Raw genomic sequence first — 12,859 nt, forward strand, 5'->3', positions numbered from 1 at the left:
AAATAGATGACACCATTTTCTTGTTTATTTTCATTGTGTGATGACATTGTTTAATGGGTTTAATGTGTTGGATATGTGAGTGGGGAGGGGGGTGGGAAGGAGGGAGGGGGGAAAAGTGGAGAAAATTACACTGTGTATATTCAAGAAGGAAATGTTTATGTGTATTTTGGTCAATATGGTTCATAGCGTGAAAAATTTTTTAAAATTTAAAAAATAATGTCGCACCTGCTGCAATACGTTCGGTTACATTTGTGGCGAGTAAATGCTTCAGGCTCAAAGACGCAGCCTGATTGTACGTATTAAGAAAGCCTATGAGCTCTACTTCGGTTGTAAAATTCGTGAACCCTGGGCTCCTCACATTTGCTGTGTGACATGTGCAGTCAAACTGAAAGGTTGGCTCAGATGTATATTATATAATTAAACATGCTAAATTCAATAAAAGTGAATTTAATGTTTTTTAAAAAAAGAAGAATCTATCTTCATTCTATTTTCAAAGTTTTCAAAGGTTGTTTCCACTGCCCTTTTGCGGAACAGAATTTCAGACTCGCATCATTGAAGAGAACAAAACTTGAATGATCATTGGCCTAAATGGAAACGTTTTGTTTTAAAAAATAAAGTGATCCCAATTCAATGTTCTCCTACAAAAGGACTCATCGTCTCCATATTTGTCCTATTAAAGACTTCTTTACTCAATATTTAAATTTTGACATACAGACCATGAGCCCCTGCTTCCCAACCCCTGGTACATTTTTCTTTTGAACAGTGGGTGGAAACTGGACACGGGGAGAACATGGAAACTCCTTACAGACAGTGCGGGATTTGAACCCAGGCCCTGATTGCTAGCGCTGTAACAGCGTTGCGCTAACCACTATGCTAACCATGCCGTCCTAAGCCAAATGTTGACATAGTGGACTGTGGTGATATATTGTTTGGGTGTTTGCATCCCAGTGTAGTTGCAGCAAGATCGAATTTCATTTCATCTGCATGTTGGATGTATGTACAGTATATAATAATAAATGTTCAGCATGGTGTTCATCATCTGCTGTTTGATGATTCAATACCATTCAGGGCCATTGCATGTGACTTAATTTGTGCTGAGCATTTGCTCTATGATTCACCAGTAAGCTTCACTGTTATTTTAACCAGAGGAAATCCTGATGAATAAATAGGGATCTGAATGATGAAAAGGCAATGTTGTTTGGAAAGCAATGAAGGAATCAAATGGGTAGGTTAACCCCATATTGAGCCATGGATCTCATTTAGTTCAGACAGGTGAAGAAAAATGCCAGGCTTGAGTTGCAAGGCAGTTCACCATTAAAGATCATTTGAAGTTCAGCCATTATGTTCCATATGTAGCATATGATGTTGTGCAAAATTAATAACAGGGAATTAGTGGATTTGGATACCCAATATTGACCTGGGAATGATGAGCTCCAGATTTTACATCAAGTCCATAACACTATAAGACCATATGACATAGGAGCAGAAATAGCCTATTCAGCCCATCAAGTCTGTCCCGCCATTTAATCATGAGCTGATCCATTTTCCCACTCAGTCCCACTGCCCAGCTTTCTCCCCATAACCTTAGATGTCCTGGCTAAACAAGAAGCTATCAATCTCTGCCCTAAATACACACAATGACCCGACCCTCACAACTGCCTGTGGCAACAAATTGCCCAGATCTAACACCCTCTGGCTGGAGAAATTCCCATGTATCTCTATTATAAGTATGAATCGTGAAGATGTGCCATCTTGTTCTGGACTCTCCAACAATGGAACACAACCTTTCTACTACACCTACATTGCTATGCCTTTTAACATTTGAATGTTTTATTGAGATCCCCCTCATTGAATCATGTGGAAGTCTACAGCTGGATTCTCAACCGCTCCTTGTGTCAGCTTTCCAGTAATCCTGCCCATGGATCATGCCTCCTACCACATACTACTGCCTTCCTCTGTGGACTGCCCATTGAAGTCCTCTGGAACTGACCCCAGCTGCACCTTTGTCTTCACTGGAGCTGAAACCTGCCCATCACCCTGCCTCCACTCACTGAGCAGTTTTAATGTGTCAGCTGCTTTTCCAAGGCAGCAGGAAGTATAGATGAGAAGAAGGAGGGTCTGTGTGATGTTTGAGCTGCATTAACAACTCTCCACAGTTTCTTTTGGACTTGGGCAGGGTAGTTCTGTATCACACAGTGATCCATCTTAACAGTGTATCTGTGAAAGTTGTTGCTGAATTTTCTCAGTCTTCCAGTGCACTCTTTTGGCTGTCGTGTGGCTGTGGTTGGACCAGGCCTGGTTGTTGTAGATGTTTACCTCCAGGAACTTAAAGTTGTTTACTATTTCCACTTTACCTCTCTTCTGGAAACCTATGAACCAGCTCTTTTGTCCTGTTGCTATTGAAGGAGAGGTTGTTGCCCTTGCACCAAGCCACCAATCCTTCTATTTTCTGACTCATCATTGTTTGAGATCTGGGCTACAATGGTGGTGGCATCCATGAATTTATAGATGGAGTTCCAATTATTGTCAAAATTGTATTTTATAAATAAAGTGTTCTGGTGACAGAGATCCAACTTGCCCACCTGAGTCCCTGTTGTCTGTGTTCGGCACATATCCCCCTCATCCCTTCTGGTTACAATTTTTCATGATTGCCTCATTAAACATGATCTCATGGTTACCATCTTTAATGCCCTCTGGTTTTAGACTGTCCTATCCTGGGAAAAAGACTTACCCTTCACCTTTTCTATGTCCTTTTTGATTTTTATATACTTCTTTCAGATCGCTCTTGTATTCGAGGAAAATATGTTCATCATTACCTCCTTGCTCCAGTACTGTGCATCTATTTATTAAGCCTGGAATTCTGTCAGTGTTTTTAACCATTTTCTTGACCTGTCCTGCTACTTCAATGGAAGTCTGCACATCTATCTTCAGTTCTCTCTTTCCTTCTGTCCTTTTAGAATTGTGCATTTCATTGAATTTCTCTTCACAAACTTCCACCCAAAGCATCACAATTAAATCCAATCTCTCCACCCATTCCCCCAGCCTACCTAAATCTTCTTGAAGTCTATTAGTATTATCCTCACAGTTCAGAATGCCTTCAAATGTAGCGTCATCCGAGCTTTAGAAATTGTATCCTCTGCACCCAAGTCCAAATCATTAATACTTTATATGTTAAGAAAGGCTGAGGTCTTGTACTGACTCCTGGGAATTTCTTTCAGTCCAATAAACAGCTTTTCACCAAGACATTCTGCTTCCTTTTACACAGCCAATTTTTTTATCCGTACTGCTCAAGACCCTTTTATGCCTTGCCCTTCAATCTTGATGACAGGTCTATTATGTTGCAGCTTATCAAATGACTCACAGTCCATATATTATACATTAATTCATTTCCTTCATCGAACATCTGTTATTTCATCAAAAATCTCTGTCAAGTTAGTTAAATGCAATTTGTTTTGCAGCAAGTCTGTGCTGGCTTCCTCTAATCAATCCACACTTGTTCAAGTGTTGATTAATTCTCTATTTGATTACACTGTGCAATTTTTTTCACAAGGCTTGTTTCCTAAAAGATATCGAGAATTATGATAGACAACTTCTAGATGATAATTTCAGATATGGTTTATCACATAGGAAGCTGGAGAAACATTAAATAAACTTCCATTGAATTTAGCCGGTTTAATCGCATAATGACCCTGACACATTGGGTTCGTTCAACTGACCTAAAAATGTTTGGCTGCTGATTTTCATTTGTACTCAGCATCTGATGCCTCTCATGTCAGAGTACAATGATGGATTCCAGTTGCTCTGATACCATTTTTCCATGGTTGTAATGTCCTGTGAAACCTTTCACCACGTTCGTCCCCACACGCACCAAGATCAGCAAAGAGGAAATATAAGTGTGAATGTAGAAAATGAATTTTCAATTACATATTGCACTTCATGGTTTAGTATGCTTGAAGTAGGCTTAAAATATGACAGGAAATCACAAAAATAGGTTATATTTAAAGAAAACAGTATGTGCTAGGAACAATTAAGGTGCTTTTCATGATCAGCAGCTCAAAATCCATAAAATACACCCCAAAATATTCAAAGCAAAATCCTCATTGTCCAGTGTTACAGTTTCTGACATTTCCCCACCACTGAGATTCATCTGATTTTGGTTACTGGATCTATCACTCATCCAATATTTGAACCAGTGTGTTATAGCTACACATTTCAAGCCCTTGGGCAACTTTTCTGAATCAATGGATATTTGGAAGTTAATGGCCAGGGCCTCTGATCTTTTCTTTGGGACCATCAGCAACTTGAGATGCATCTCAGCCAAACCACATGAATCTGCAGGGGTCACCTACTGCATCTGGTGATCCTATTGTGGTCTCATCTTCATTGGAGAGACTGGGCACAGATAGGGAGATCGCTTTGTTAAGCACCTCAGCTCTATTTGTAGCAATAGCGTGGATCTCCTAGTGGCCACCCATTTCAATTTCCTCTCCCATTCACTTGATGGCACGTCTGTCCATGGTCTCATGTTCTGCCAGATTGAGACCACCTTATTTTCTGTTTGGGCATCCTCCAACTGGATGCATTAACATCTCTGGTTTCTGTTAAAGCCCCCCCCGCCCCCCCCGCCCCCCCCTGCCCCCCCCGCCTTTTCTATCACTAACACAGGAACAATAATGAAAATGCACCAATGGTAAATTCAGAATAAGTTTAAAAAAAAATTAAACTATTAATAACATATCATTTCTTACTTATCTCTAAACTTAATTCTAGATTTGACCCCACTGTGCGCAAATGTAAAATGTAAATGTGTGTGTAAGTCCACTCTGAAAAGTGAATTTTTTAAAACTTCAGCATCATTTTAGTCCTGCTTGAAAGTCTTAAATTCTCAGTTCAGAAATAATTACAAAACAATTTTAAACATCATATCTTCAGGGCTCTTTACTCACAATTTACCCTCTTTTCAAAGGGAATGTGGCTATTTTCTTCCATGATGAATTCACAAACCCAGATAAGGGTAAAATGAAGTGGCCATACAAAAATAGACCTGATAGAATTATTTCCTCTTTTCCAAAGAGACAGCAAAGTGGTCTTCCTTATTGCAAAAGCCATTGATTCTGTGTTCCCCTTTTCCCAGGTGTAACACACACAACATGTCTCCTGGTTACTGTAACTCAACCCTGTCTTTCACAAGATTTCAACCCCTATGCCACAGGGTTTTGATTTATGTACTCTCTAACTGATCTAAATATGTCTATATTTCTCCAAAACATGTGACAGTTACATCATCAACAATGTCATTCTTAATTCCTAGAAAACATGTGATCAGTTAATGGAATTTTAAAGTTACCAATTCCAGTTTTTTGTAAGTCATGTGATCTTGGCCCGCAAGATCATTTAAAAAATGTATTAGAGGTGGCCCGCCCTGCAGCGAGAGCCGATGCTGTTTTTTGGTAATGTCACCCCCACCATCCTCCCCCTTCATTGCACATCCTTCCCCATTGTAACACGAGAAATTGTAACACGAGAAGTCTGTCGATGTCATCAGCCGGCAAGCCAGTTGGAAGGCTCCCCGCACAACCAGTCACTTCTCCCACCTGTAGAGCGGTGCGGCGGATTGGCGAGCGCCTGTGATTTCCTGTCGGCGCGACGGGCATGGCAGGCTGCGCATGGCCCCCGGGCAGCGCGAGCCCCGCGCGACTGGCACCGAACGGCCCTTCCACAGTGCGAGCGCACTTCTCCCGGTCGCTACGGCCTTCAGTGCTTGCACCCGCGCGGACCCCAGGGACAGCTGGTTCGGCCCTGTACGTGAAGAAAGAAATGGTGGCTGTCCACAAAGGCTGATCGGCAGCGCGCTGGGCCTGAGTGGGTGGGTAAGCAGGGGTGGGCAGAGGGCGTAGGTGAGGAGTAATGGGCAGGGGAAGTTATGGTGGTGCGAGGGGCAGTTAGAGGGAGGGATGAGTAGAAGGAGAGGTGGATAGGGAAGAGGTAAAAGGGGAGGGGCAGGGTGAGTAGGGGAGGGGTGATTAGAGGGTGAGAGACGGGTAGAGGGAGGAACAGGTTGAGGGGAGAGGCAGTAGAGGGGTGTGTATAGGATGGGGTGGGTAGAGGCAGAGCGAGTGGAGTGAGGGGTGAGTAGAGGTTGGGTAAAGGACTGGTCAGGTAGAGGGATGGTGGGTCGAGGGTGAATAGAGGCCTAGAGCCTGAGGAGTGAGCAGGAAATGCTGAGTCCTGATGCATGCCAAAATGGACACAGCCTGTGAATGCTGACTACATCTCCACAGGGACCAAATATGTTTCCCTCAGGTCAAGCAAAGTTGAACTGAGCTACCTACTCCTGACCTGTAACATTATCCTCCTAAAGTTATATCCTAAAGTTTAACATTACATATGTTGAAAGAAGAGAAAACATGCAGATGTTGTTGAAAATTTTCAATAAATATTTAGTTCGGCCCTCGACTTAGTCCAAGTTTTTAATTTTGGCCCTCCGTGAATTTGAGTTTGACACCCCTGTTGTAGATGATACTACTCCAAAAGATTACCTCACCTCTGTTTCAAAGGCTCAAGTATATTGCTTGGGTGGCTCTGAGTTTCATTTCTCTTGTTCAAGAGGCCCTGTGGCTTAGTTTAAAAACATGGCTACCTTCAGCAGTTCTTATTTGAGTACTTAGATACTTTCATTTTTAATAAACACTCCATTCATCGTGAATAATTAAAACCACTTCAAATCCATTAGCTGTCTTCCCAAGACACATCGACTCTGAAAATGAACACTCTTTCATAGCTCAATGGTTCTCTTTAACTGTACTGTGACTTGTTTGTGACCCTGTACCACCCCACAACTAACTTACTAAGAATACATATCTAGATAAAATATAGTTTAACATTAACACAAATCTGTTACACAATGGTCCCAGTTCTGACTCTCATGAGACTCATTTCCTACCTTGAGCAGAATGAATGGCAACCCTTCACCTTATTCTCTTCAATTTCTCTTGAAACCAACCTTGTCTCGATAAAGGGGCTTGGCTCAGAGCATCAACTCTTCTTTTTCACCCACTGATGCAACTTGACCTGTTGAGACCCTTCATGTGTTTAGCTTCAGATTTCAATATCTGCAGTTTTCTCTGTTTCTCCGACTATATTTCAGTTAGTTTGATGTAACCTGTAGTAGGTTTACTGACCGGATCTGTGTCAGAAAAACAAATTCTAAAGTGGCTGTTGAAACAATGACCCAAAACTTCTAGCATGAAACTGACAACATTTACCTCTGTGAATGTTCAGGATTCCTTCAAGGATTTAATTTACTTTATCCACAGTGAATGATTTTTGAATGTTAAAGAAATTCTAGCTTTCCAAAAATATGGTAGCCAGAAAAGCCTGGTTGTGGTGTAAGGATTCAACAATATGATTCACTTGTCACTTACCATCAAAATGTTGCTCAGGTCCTGGTTGATTAGCTGAGAGCTCAGGTTACCTCAATGGGTGCACATACAAATAAGAGCAGGGTCATCAAATTTCTCTTGGACAGTCATAAACCCAAAGGCATTCACAGTAGTGTGACAGTATATAGAAATGTTTTTTGGGAGATAAATTGGGAAAGGTTTGTTAGAGTAGGTCACATACAAACACTTTAAAACAGATCTTATTTGATATACTGGAGCCATGCTAGACATAGTGGCTTCTCACACCTTTTTGCAAGAGCTTTCAAGAGTGCTCAAAAAATGTCATAATGTATTATTGTTTATCAAGGCAACAGATGAAAGGAGGCTGGAGCCGCTATTATCTGCAGGAGAGTTTTGCTGTTGTAAGAGGGTCATGTGGTTTTGCAAGCAGAGAGAGGCAAACAGGCTTTCTCTCAGACTCAGTGAGTGAGAGAGAGAAGCAGAGATCACTTGACAGTGTTAGAGCCAGCAGAAGTTGCTGGGACTGAAACAGGACAACCTGGCAAGCTTTTGGAAGACAGTCAGGTCAAAGCCCTTGTGGTTCATGCAAGAGGAGAGGATTGACTATTTAATTTTTCACTTGGAATAAGAGAAACAAAAAGGAACTCTGTAGTGACCTGAAAAAAAAAAAAGTTATCATCTGGAGAACCCTGATGGGACAAGTTTCATCAGCAAGACACTGAGGTGACTGATGGAAGTACATAGGTTGTGGATGTCCTGGAACAACACATCTCTCTCTCTCTCTCTCTGAAAACCAACAAGAACCTTCCTGAGCAGTAACCATTTACCTTTTGAGCACCAAAGCCTGGTGAACTTTATGAATGTTAAATTCTGTGCACAGTATAAGAATTGCCTGCAACCAGTGAACTTGGAAGAATGAGAAGTGAGATTGGAATGAACTAAAGAACTTTTCTGAATTTACACACATTACATATATGTGCACTTAGAATTAGAAGGGGGTTAAGTTAGGTAAAGTAAATTAATAGTGATAATTTAAAAGTAATTCTGTTTTTATGTTTAAAGATAATTAAAATCAACTTTGGTTTTTAGTAACCATTTGTCTTGGTAATTATCTATTGCTGCTGGGTTTTGGGCTCATAACAGTAGTCATCTCCTCCGTCAGTCTCTCCACCTCTCCCACTTTCTTCTGCCCAGTACCCTATCACCTCTGGACATCTCTTCAGCTCTGATCGATCTATCTATCTATAACATAGGGGCAGAGTCGGGATGATCCATCTTTTCTCTACCATGAAAGCGTTCAATCTGTCTATGCTCAAGGAGGACCCGATCATTTGAAGGGTACAAAATCCTGTACACCTGACCAGATGGAGAAAACTGCACTGTCGGTATTTGAGTATCGGACCAGTCCCTCAAGGACATCAAGTTCTGACACATTGGTCCCAAATCTTTTGCCTAGTGATTAGTGCTAATTGCAAGAGTGACATGAGGACTGGCCTCACAGGCCATCACATACCACTCAAGCTGCTCAGATGTCAGTGCAACCGTAGCGGCCACTCCCTCCTTTCCTAACACTATGTAGTCCGAATTAATTTCCCATTGCATGCCCTCTACCTCTTCATAAAAGGCATGCTGATAAATTTCATCCCCATCTCTATCGTAAAAGAGGGCAACATGGAGGGGGTCCGAGGGAGAAGTATATGGGTGTAACGTCTGGATCCACGGCTTCCATTGATTATAAAGCTTTAGCAGCCCTCCCTTCTGTGGGTCCTCCGGTTCCAGCAGTCCCCAGTAAATGTTGGCCCACAGTCCCTCAGACGAGGATCCTCCAGTGGCTGACAACAACATCTGAGAACCGGAACAAAGCGTAGTTAATGAACAGTTCACTGAATATCCATTTGGAAAGGTGACCTCTATTCCACTGGGTCCACAAAGGACCGATGCTCCACATCTGACCAGCAGATCTCTGCCCAAAAGATTAGTAGGGCATATTGCCAACAGAATACATTGATGTGCGAAAGTCTGTCCTGCAACAGAAGTGACTAGTGGTGTAGAAAACGGCAGATTTTCTGGTGTACCCGAAAACTCTATCAACTGGACGCTAGAGGATGATTTTTTTAGATTGAAACTCAGCGCCGGTAATTGTTGAAAATCTGGCACCCGTATCTATTAAAAAGGATACTTCCATGTCCATCACTTTTATTTGCAGGAAGGGGTCTGCGAACCCAGCCTGCTCCTGGGTGCTCAGTCCCTGTCACTGCTGGCACCATTGCTCCTCCTCCTTTAGCAATGGGAATTGTCCTGTTGGAGCTATAGCCACATTGGGTGCTTGATGTACCGGAGGTGATACTGATGATCTCTGGGGCTGGACCCAAGGCTCATATTGTGGTGGTCCATATCCCCTTCCGCATATTAGGGGGCACTCTCTTTTCCAGTGTCCTGGCTGACCACATCCAAAACATACAGCTGGCTGCATTCGTGGAACACCCCAACCTCTCCCTCTTTCTCGGAATCCCCCCATTGGACCTCCAGTCCTGTTCCCATAGGTGGAACCCAGTGCCCAATTTGGGGCCGGGTGCCAATACGTATTATTCCCTTGTGGTGGCTGCTGAACCATCTGGTTTGCACACTTTGAGGGATTCTTTTTTGTCTCATTGGCCTTTTTCCTAGCCTTTTCCAATTGGAGCTTAAGTAGCAGCACTTGTGCAGACTCCCTACTTTGTTTGTCCTCCTCTTGCTTAGCCCTGTAATGCCTCATATGATGGGTCAAATGCTTTTCCTATTGATTGCTCAGTCGAGTAACCAGGAATATCAGGGTTATTCTCTTACGCCTCCCTGACTACAGCTGGCAACCTGTTCATTACGGCAGATCTAAACAGTGTAGTTTGCAAGGGTCCTGTGGCAGGGTGTACTCTGGCTTTATCTGTCCAAGTCTCTTTACACTGACTCAAAAAGGTCATAATGGAAAATGTCAGGGACTGCATGACATCGGGGCGAACGGGAAACTTATCCTGCATTGCACCTCCTAGTGCCGTAGCATGTTTTGCAAATGGTTCGGCATCAGGGCACATAGTGATTCCTGCGACCATTTCTACCTACTGTATTTTCCTCAGCCTAAGCTGTTTGCCTAATAATGCTCTCCAGTCTCCCATGGCTATCTTATGTCCCATCGTATGCTGGCAGAACTTTCCCATCCACGCTCCGCCTCCCTCAGTAGGAGGTGGCATTTTATCCAAAACACAATTCATATCGGTGAACGAGAAGGGTTGATACCTTTCCCCAATTTGCGGTCCCTTATAAATTAGCGGCATCTGTCTATACCTTTCTGGAGGACGTAATTCCTCCCGGCCTCACAACCCATATCCTGAAGGGGAGCGAGCTCTTCCCTGACCCTGTCCTTTATGTGTAGTCATTTTTCCTCTAATCGTTATTCGATGCTCCATATCTTCATCCTCACTTTCCACCCTGTCACTTGTACTTTCACTTTCCTCATCCCGAACTCTTTCTTGCTGCCATCTTACACTCACTGGGTCCTCTCCCCTCCTTGTCTCCTCGACTCCCTGTTGTTTGTTGTGAGGAATGGGGGTGGAGTGATCCTCTGACATTCCTAACGAGAAGGCATTCTCAAGTGTTTGTTCTTGCTCTCTCTCATTTGTTTTTTTCCAGTCGCATACTAGTTTCCCTTACTTTACATACATCGTCCTGTATTCCCTTCGTCAATTCCTTTATTGTCTCCACACTTACCTGCACAACTACTTTAAGTCTCTCTTTCACCTCCTGGAGTTTTTATCCTGTTAATTCAGTGACATTCACTATTCCCTCATTTATCTGCATCACTGGCATCTGGGGAATTGGATAAGGTGGTGGCAACGTCTCTGGTAACTTTGGATAGAGCAGGGCTGATGGCTTAACCTCCCCTGTCACCTCCTCCCCCTTTTTCTCCTTTGTGATAGGGGATCCCTTTTTAGTAGCATGCTGAAGGTCTGGAAAAACAACCAACTGAAAAACCTCACAAAGATTAGCGTATACAGAGCCGTTGTCATACCCACACTCCTGTTCGGCTCCGAATCATGGGTCCTCTACCGGCATCACCTACGGCTCCTAGAACGCTTCCACCAGCGTTGTCTCTGCTCCATCCTCAACATTCATTGGAGCGACTTCATCTCCAACATCGAAGTACTCGAGATGGCAGAGGCCGACAGCATCGAATCCACACTGCTGAAGATCAAACTGTGCTGGGTGGGTCACGTCTCCAGAATGGAGGACCATCGCCTTCCCAAGATAGTGTTATATGGCGAGCTCTCTACTGGCCACCGAGACAGAGGTGCACCAAAGAAGAGATACAAGGACTGCCTAAAGAAATCTCTTGGTGCCTGCCACATTGACCACCGCCAGTGGCTGATATCGCCTCAAACCGTGCATCTTGGCACCTCACAGTTCGGCGGGCAGCAACCTCCTTTGAAGAAGACCGCAGAGCCCACGTCACTGTGAAAAGACAAAGGAGGAAAAACACAACACCCAACCCCAACCCACCAATTTTCCCTTGCAACCGCTGCAACCATGTCTGCCTGTCCCGTATCGGACTTGTCAGCCACAAACGAGCCTGCAGCTGACGTGGACATTACCCCTCCATAAATCTTCATCCGCGAAGCCAAGCCAAAGAAAAGAAGGTTTGTTTCCACAGCCATGCAAGCCAATGTCATATTATGTAAATTTGCCCTCCTCTGTTCCTTCGCTTCCTTCTGTTGTTTAAATTTTCTTCTATTCAAGATAGATCCTTGTCCCTTATTCTCATGTTCCTGTACCTCCTTTGCTGCCTCCCTTTCGGCTTCTCCTAGATACAAGTCTGATTTTTCCTAATCCTAGCAGCACCTTCCCCTGACTCTGCAGCTCTTTTCACATCTGATCATACCGTTTCATAACCTTTCCTTCTTCCCCCTTTCGCAGTCCTCCCACCAATTGACTCCTTTTTTTTCCCACTGCTGGTTCACAGATGGAGGAATCCATTCACATCCTCCATACGCCTGACATTCATCCCCAAATTCTCCTTCCATCTTTCGTTCCCATCTTTTTCCCTTCAGACTTCGTAATTCAATGAGTCTCTCAGCTGGTAGAATTTTGCCACCCGTCAACCTACATTGAACCTTCACACTTTCTTATAAACACAAAAGGAAAACTTAGCACAATACTCAAACAAATAACCCATGCAATATGTTAACTAAATGGCCAAGAACTTTAACTTTTATGTCTATGTCTCTACTAGGGGACTCCGACCCCCGGATTTTTCTCCAGGGGACTCCGACCCCCGGATTTTTCTCCAGGGGACTCCGACCCCCGGATTTTTCTCCAGGGGACTCCGACCCCCGGATTTTTCTCCAGGGGACTCCGACCCCCGGATTTTTCTCCAGGGGACTCCGACCCCCGGATTTTTCTCCAGGGGACTCCGACCCCCGGATTTT

The sequence above is a fragment of the Narcine bancroftii genome, chromosome 1, assembly GCF_036971445.1.
Source record: "Narcine bancroftii isolate sNarBan1 chromosome 1, sNarBan1.hap1, whole genome shotgun sequence".
NCBI lineage: Eukaryota > Metazoa > Chordata > Chondrichthyes > Torpediniformes > Narcinidae > Narcine > Narcine bancroftii.